Raw genomic sequence first — 8,932 nt, forward strand, 5'->3', positions numbered from 1 at the left:
TGGCTGTAGCCCATCCCCTACCAACTGGAGTGCCTGGTGCTGGGACCCCTCCTCTTTGCTATATACTTTGCCTCTGGCCCTGGCTGTCACCACTGCAGAGCCATAAAAACATGCTACATGCTACTTGTTTGCCCCAGTCAAACCCTAGCTAACTCTGTACACCAGCAGTCAAAGTTCAACAAAAAACCTTAAATGGTACAAAGATAAGCAGTAAACTGCCAAAGGTGTAAACAAAATTTAAGTTACCAAAACTGATAAATAGCAAAGTTTCAGGGATCAGGTGATGAGTTAACAGTTGAAAGCTATTCTGCAGCAACAGAAACGAAGCCTGAAACACTGATGCAACAAATTCCCACAGCTGGTATCAACTCTGTTTCTATAGACAGAAAACCCTCTGAAGCATTATTTGTACTATATTGCACTGCAGAAAGGAGTACTGCGTAATTGTTATACTGTACATTATGTAAACAGTGTATAACTATTGCAATTGTGTGTAATAGTGTGTAACTGTTATGCAGTACTATGACATCTGTGTAATGCAGTAAAGAGTGGAAAAGTGAAAGGGCCTGAACACTTTCCAACGCCACTGTAAATGTCAATAATACAATACACTACAATTTAGAACTCATATGATTTGATTAATTCATTAATATTAATATTATCAGAATATTGATAATTGCTGTTACAATTTATTTGGATATAAATGCAATTTCTAAGACTTTATAGTCTAGGTCTTAATAATGATACAAAAGGTTTTGGTGCAGGATACTCAATGACACATGATTGACACATGGACCCACAGAGAACACAGGGGTAATTAAAATCAATTACAATATATGTCAAGCCATTGTGTATTATATCTGCTTTAAATTTAATTTAAGTTTGCTCTGTTCTTTAGCAAATCAGAGGACAAATAGAATGATAAACACATAAATATGAAGAAAAAGAAAACCAAAAACCACTGAGTATGTGCACAATGATGACATAATAACAAAAATGAATGACTGATGAATTACAATAACTTAAAAAGGTTTTGTTTAAAGCAAACAGTGACACTTGCAGTGTGTTTGTGGTCACTGAAATCCTGAAGACTAGATATGACACGAGAGTAAGGTCATGAAGATAATAAAAATTTTTATCATGTCACAAACCACTTAAGACATGAACACAGATTGTACGCAACTGTTTTTTTTGTTGTTGTTTTTAAAGTTATTTGGTTATTTAATTAGTTATTTAGAAATGAATCAAATGCTGCAACGTGCCAGTAATGTCATACAAGACTCTGCATATTCACTATGTATACAGCTTAGCTGCAGATATAGAAATACAACAGTGTTGGTCACAAACCTTTTTTCTGAATTTGGCCATGAGTTCTCATCTTGCAACACTCCAGAAAACACCCTTTTTGCAGCCTGATTCCTCCCTGCACAATCCACTGTAGATATGTCCAGACTTCCAACATTCACAGTGGCTAAGAGGGACATCAGATCATTAATGTTTCACCTCCATGAGGAAGAGTTCCTCTGTGGGTTTGAGGAATGGAGAGTAAGGTGGAAGAAAAAGTAATACCATCCTGGGATGGGCTGTGAACCACTGGGGGAGAACAGTGAAACACCACATAATCCCATAAAATTACAAAACCCTCTGTTCTTTCATAGAGCTCATCAAAGAATGAAACAAAGTGCTCAGTGTTGTATGTACTACAGTGGACCATCAGAGGATATCACTGTGCACAATGTGATACTGGCACCCCTCTGACCAAGAATATCCACTTGTGTCTCTGTTTCCAATCGAATGGAAACCAGCCTCATTGACAAAGATAAATATGTGAGGCGTTGGCTTCTGACTGATAAATCGACATAAGACCATTACACTAGTTTACATTAGAGAGTCCTGAGCACAGTTTGGTTGGATGTACTGGTGTCTCAGCTCCTTAAAATAATTAGTCTCTTTCAAAGGGGACAGTGAACAACTGCTTCACCCTGATTTTATGCTTTTTAGAACTGTCCCAATAGCATGAAAAACACTTTCAACATTTTCAAATCTTGTGTTGTCTGCCAACTCTCTGTCCTGAATTTCTCAGTGCTTTATGGTTTGGTTAGTTATGATCATATCAGCAACTGCAGTTTCCCGCTCTTAGCTTTGTTTAATCAACTAAGTGACTGTACTGTGTTTGCATTGCCAGATAAATCAGTGAACTGTAGCAGCTCTGCCTTGGTCCTCTGTCTCTTTGGGTTCAGAAATCACACTTAGGGACTCGACATAATTGTCTGTCACATTACATTATCACACTACATGAGAGGCCCACCACCATCTGAATCAACCTATCACACAGACACATGTACTGTTCATCATTCAGTATGAACCATAACCTTGCTGAAACCATTTTGCTATCTTAAAAGCATCACTACATTAATACACACATTCCAACAGGCTCATGCATCCATACATCTAACACAACAGGGTGTCCTCTACAGCGATAAGACTCAGGTGCAGCGTTTTTGCAGCAAGCAGAGCATCCTGGGGTGGGCTGTGTACAGAAAAACTATGCCAGGAGTTCTCTTATACTAGACAATTACAGGTTCATTCATCACAACAGATATTCTTTTTGAATGGAGAGAGTACCAGTTTAAGTACAATGAGTAAGTCCAGAGTTAATCAGCCTTTGTGGCCATGAGTCCATTTTAACCTGCAGAAGTTTCTGAGGACTTGTGTAACTGTGTAACACGTTCACAGAGGACATAAATTCATGGTGTGAAACTGAGTTCACACACCCACACACACACACACACACACACACACACACACACACACACACAATGAAATACTCACAGAGCTACACACCACATGCACGGTTTTGCCACACACAGAGACACATAGACATTCAAATATACACAATGAAATACATACATACATCATACACACGCTCACATTGTAGAAGGTGTCCTTTGACCCATGAAATGCATTTCAGCAGTGGTGAACAGTAACAAAGTACATATACTTAAGAACTGTACTTAAGTATATTTTTGAGTAGCTGCACTTTACTTTTTTTTTTTTTAAAGACTTCTGACTTTTACTTCACTACTTAAATACACACTTATAAATACTGTACTTTTGACTCCACTATGAAGTACTTGTTTCTTTGAGCTTTTAGTCAGTGGAATGAATTGTCTCTTATTTTGAAAATGTGCTAGACCATACACTATATTCATCACTGGGGAAAACACAATCACAGCCAACTCCAACACCGCCATGTTGTGTTTGCTGCATTTTTGATCAGCTCATTTTAAACTTGGCAGTGTCCTGTTTGCTGTGTTTACCGTGACCAAACTTTATCACTGCCTTAAAGAAAAAAGAATTATGAAAATGACAGCAGCTCCTTTTATTGATTCAGTTGCAAATAAAGCAATAACTTTAACTCAAGTAAAAATTTGACTGAACAGCTTTCATTTGTATTGGAGTAATATTCGACCAGGAATATCTATACTTAGTAACGGAGCTGTGTCGACCTCTGCATTTCAGTGAGATGCTCTTGTAGAATATATCTATCAATATTAACTATTGGTTTGCTGGAAATTTCAGAGAGTTGTTGAATATTTGTCTGCACTTTCAGACTAGCCTCTCTAATTGATAACCTATGGGTTATGACACGTTCAATTATAATAGCTCTAATCTTATCTGAGACTTCCACTCCGGGTCTTCCTCCTCTTCCTCTCCCAGCTATCAGCCCCATGTTCGCTATAACTATAACTAACTATACTGCCTCTGTGTTGCTCTTTGCTAGGAGCATTGTCTTACGCCATATTCTAGCAAATTCTGAGAAGAAAATTAGAACATACAATCTGGAGGACTGAAGCTGCCAATCAAAAATAAATAGATAAATAAATTTTATTTATAATTTATTTATTCAGTAAGTCACATTGAGATCAAGATCTCATTTACAAGTGTGACAGAGTACAGAAAATAAATCAAATAACAAAGACAAATATTAATAGCAGAGATTTCACTGATTTAAATATTCATTAAGATATGTAAACTAACCCTAACCCAACAACGATCAGAGTGCATATTTAAATTCATTTAAATATGCATTCAGAAAGCACAACCAGGTACACAATAAGATGTCAAATTATATGCTGATAAGTGCATTCTGTAATTGTAGATAACAGAAAACATGAGTAGCTAGAAAAGTAAATAAAATAAATAATTCATGTGCCATTAAACACACATAAAATGATATTAAAAATAATGCAGGCATTAAGTAATAAAATGTGTAAACCGATATTACTGTTTGCTTCTGTATTTACCTCCATATTTTATGTATTTAGTTATTATTTATCATTTATTTATCTATCAGTTTACTATTTCCGCCTTTTTTGTGTGGGTGTACTAACTGACTGTGTTCCAGTCAGTGGCATACAAAGACACAAATGCTAACAGTTTTATATTCAGAATTCAGTATTTCCCCACAGTGGAGAAAGGTATACAGGAGTTGTACAACAGTCGAGGACAGAATCCTGCAGTAGATGCAGGTGTTTATCAGCATTGGCTCTGACTTGCATTGATGTAAACACAAAACCTGGGTGAACCCACTAATTTTCGCCCCTTTGCTGCTCTAACAGCCCTCGGAGCACAGTCACTGGAGACAGAGCTGTCTCCTGCCCAGCACGGTGCTGTTAAACCAGAAACACCTTGGCTACTCTGTACTCGTGGATGAAAGACTGAGCACAGCTTCAAAATAAGTATTGAAAACACAGAATCACTGGATCGAAGCATCTCACACAGAGGCAACACTTTTACAGCAGCACCAACCCAGGGATGAGATGTGACAGATCTGTTGTACCAGATTGCACAGTGGCTAGCAGCTCAAGCTCTCTAATGCTTCTGTGTGTGTGCTCTGTAAGTGCATGTGATGACATCACTCCTTGCAGTTGTGTGTGTCCTCAGCCCAAACAGAAAGGCAAACTCGACTGGCAGAGGAAAAGGGGTCAATCGGCTTTTATTAGCAGGTTTACTCATGTTTACTTGCGTCTGATTTTGGTGTAAAAGGGATATTAGTCAAACAGGCAGATTTTAATATGTTTCTTTTTTAAATGCATCACAAATAAAGAAACGTCAGAAGAGTGAATGAGGAATGAAAGCATGTTTTCTGCCTTTTCATCTTTATGATGAAACACTTGAATTAACAATTAATGATCACTGTGCAGCTCAGAGGATATTGGCAGCAACTTTGAAGGTGGAATGTTCTCTTGCATCTCACTCAATGCACAATTGATGTTTGGAAATCAATCAATGCTCCTTAAATGTGGAGATGATAGTGGACTTCAGGAAAAACCCAGCCCCACCCACCCCCATCACCCTGTGTAACTCTCCCGTGGCCACCGTGGAGCATTTCCGCTTCTTGGGAACCTCCATCACACAGGATCTCAAATGGGAGCTAAACATCAGCTCCCTCATCAAAAAAGCTCAGCAGAGGATGTATTTCCTGAGGCAATTGAAGAAGTTCAACCTGCCAAGAACTATGATGGTGAACTTCTACACCTCCATCATTGAGTCCATCCTCACCTCCTCCATCACCATCTGGTACGCTGCTGCCACGGAGAGGGACAATAACAGACTGCAGCGTGTCATCCACTCTGCTGAGAAGGTGATTGGCTGCAACCTACCATCCGTCTGATTCTGATGTCAATATAATTACTTTGACCATTTCATTTGTTTCTGTTAGCTTTCTTCATGACATACACTATAGTGATAATTGGATCTCCAAACTCTGTCCATAAAAATCTGAAATGTGCCCCTGCACTTTCTCCTTGCTCACGCTGAGGAGGAGTATCTGGGCAAAAAACAACACGGGCCATCTATAGGACTGGCAAGCTAAACGCAACACTGTTACTGTTTTTTTTAAAATTATGAAACGATTTTGAAACAGTAGAGATAGAATTGTGACTCTAACGTGAATTTATTTTTTTGCATACTTCTAATATTCATTGTCCTCCTTCTGTTTTGAACACTCCATGAGCTTATGTCTAGTTCTCCACTAAAGTTACAACAGTTACAACATGGCAGTTGCAAAAAAAGGCATATTTTCATGACATTTATGCTCTTTAGATTTTAATGGCCTCTCCCCAGGACAAACTATGGCTGCTAAAGCTTGAAAGATATCAAAATTAGGATTCTGCTGTTAGTTCTGTCTCAGACATGCAGGGTTTATTGAGCACTGCAGTTTCAAAGAGCAGCTAGTGAGGCTATAGACTTTAACAAACCACTTCTGTCAAGGCTGCAGACTTTTAGTCTTGTTTGTTTTAAAACCTTGTTTGGTGCAGCTTTCAATGCGAGTGAATGTTTGTTCCAACAGTGCTCAGTGGTTCGTTTCAGTGAGAATCTGGACCACCACTGCTAGGGGCAGCCTCTTTGGAGGAGCCTCCCTGACCCCCCTGGCCCTGCGCCCTGTGCTTCCACACTGCTCAAGTGGCTTAACAACCATAAAGAGGTGCAGGATTAAACTGGATAAGAGGAGTAGAGAAAGGATGAAGGAGTAAAAACAGTGAATGTGTGTGTTCCCTCATTGTTCTCTTGTTTGTTCTCCCTCCTCAGGGAGCTGAGTGACCTAAAGGAGGAGGCCGGGTGGGTGGGTATTGACTTTGGGCTGGCAGCTTGTTGGAGTTTTAATTAGTAGACGTAATTAAAAGATGGTTGTGAAGGAGGCTGAGGGAAATAAAAGCGCGACTCAGAGAGTGGGGATGTGCTGTTTGCTCAGCCAAAACTCAAAAAGTCAGAATAAGGCCTCTGGATTCTCTGGGGACTCACTTCTGCATGTTTGTCGGCAGGGAAATGATCTCAGCAATCAATCAGATGCACTCATTTATTCACCTTCTGGACTTTCACTGCACCCTGAAGGAGTCTGTGAAAGGTGGTGGTGCTGGTACAAGAAGAAAGAAGTGAAGGTGAGGCAGGTTAATAGAAAAAAAGAAATCATCATTTTATCCTTTCAAGCAGAACACATATTACCATTACATGCACATGACCAAAAGTATGTGGACACCCACACAAAATAAACCAAATCCTTACATTCCAGGCATCTTGTATGTGTTAGCATGTTATTCTGACAGTATTAATATGCTCTTATATCAGCCTCTACCCTTCTGGTTTCAGTCTTTCCCCCAGATGTGTGAACATGGCTGCAGGGATTTGTTCCTATTAGGCCATAAGGGCTTAATGACTCACGGCCTGCATTCCAGTTTGTCCCAAAGGTGTTGGGATGGGGCTGAGTATAGGGCTGTGTGCAGGCCAGTCAAGTTCCTCCACACCAAAACTAGTTCCTAATGCTCCATTTTGTTTACATATTGTTTCTTTGATATAGTTCTATTTTAAGTAGTGCTGGTCTGTAATAATATTTGCATTAATATGGAGGAATTTACAGTTCAGTAAGGCGTTCAAATATCCTCTGTTCTGAGTCTTTGAACCTCTCTAGACCTTTTCCCATTGTTGTTTGTTTGGGTAACCACTTATCAATCTGTTATTGGCCAGAGATGAGTATCGCAGCCAAACCAAAGCAAGGTACAGGAATGGGTGAAAAGAGATTCACTGTACCAGTAGACTGGGATGATTTCGTTCTCCTCCTCCTCTCCAGAGAGGGAGTCTGCATCTGCAGAAGGGTTTGCACGGGTTCCTGGCCTGCATTTGGCGGACTGCTGGACAGGCTCACTGTTTTCCTCTGCAGGTAATTATACATATGGAAGCAGTAAGTCCCTGTGCAGTGCCCTTAAAGGACTTTCCTTGTTTTCGGGTTTGACCATATAAAGTGGAAGAGTTCCAGCCCTTTTTACCACCACACGGACAGTTGACTCCCATTTATCAGAAATCTTATGCTTTCCCCAAATACAGACATCTCTGATAAGTACAACTTATTGGAAGGCAATGTCAACTAGTAGGCAAGGCTGTTGTCCAAACATCAGTTCATATGGCGTGAACCCTATCACCTCATTCCCAGTGTAATTGTAAGTGTAGACTAGGGGTTTCATGACTTCATGCCAAAGGGACTTCTCCTGGGCTCTCAGAGTATCTAGCATGTCCAATAGGGTGTGATTAAATCACTCAACAGGGTTTTCTCTGGGATGGTATGGGGTTGTCCTCACCTTATGTATGCCATCTACCTCACAAAGCTCTTTGATCATGCGGGACTCAAAATCTGGTCCCCACTATGTAGTTTTTCTGGGATCCCATAGTGAACAATAAAAATGTCCCACAGACCTTTTGCAATCGTGTGGGCCTTTTGGTTAGGTGTTGGAATGGCAACCGCAAACTTGTCTTTTGTCCCACTGTTTTCAGGTATGAGAGAAAGGAAATCCATATAGAGCAGTTCAAGGTGTCTTGTGGCGTTCATGTTGACCAAAGGTGCTTCTCTCTCTGGCAGTGCTTTCCTGCACACACACCTGCCACAGTTTTTTACCTTCCTCTCAAAATCCAAAGCCATCTTAGGTCAATAGAACCTGGTCCTTACAAGATCCAAGGTGCGATCAACCCCCATGTGACCCATATGGTTATGTAGGCTTGTCAAGACCATATCACGGAACTCAGCTGGCAATACAAGCTGATAGGATGTGTGAGACCCTACTTGACACCTCCTGTACAGGATGTTATTGAGGAGCTCAAGGCAACTTAGCTTCCTCAACAGGAGTGGAAGATCAGGGAGTTTATTTCTCAGTGTAGGGTGTGGCTTGTTCCCTCACTCAATCTGAGAGATGACATGTTTTATACATTGGTCAGCTCTTTGTTTGTTTGCCAAATCTGTCTCAGTGAGATGTGGAATGACTGGCAATCCTCCAAATTGGTCTTCCTTCCCATAGCTGTCAGGCACAGCATCAGTGGAGACCGCAAGAGCTTCGACCAGAGCAGCAGCACAAACTTCCTCTCACTGTTGCTTGAACAACAG

Source organism: Trachinotus anak, unplaced genomic scaffold, assembly GCF_046630095.1.
Source record: "Trachinotus anak isolate AG129_WGS33_773 ecotype Australia unplaced genomic scaffold, CSIRO_AGI_Tana_v1 ptg000028l, whole genome shotgun sequence".
Taxonomy (NCBI): domain Eukaryota; kingdom Metazoa; phylum Chordata; class Actinopteri; order Carangiformes; family Carangidae; genus Trachinotus; species Trachinotus anak.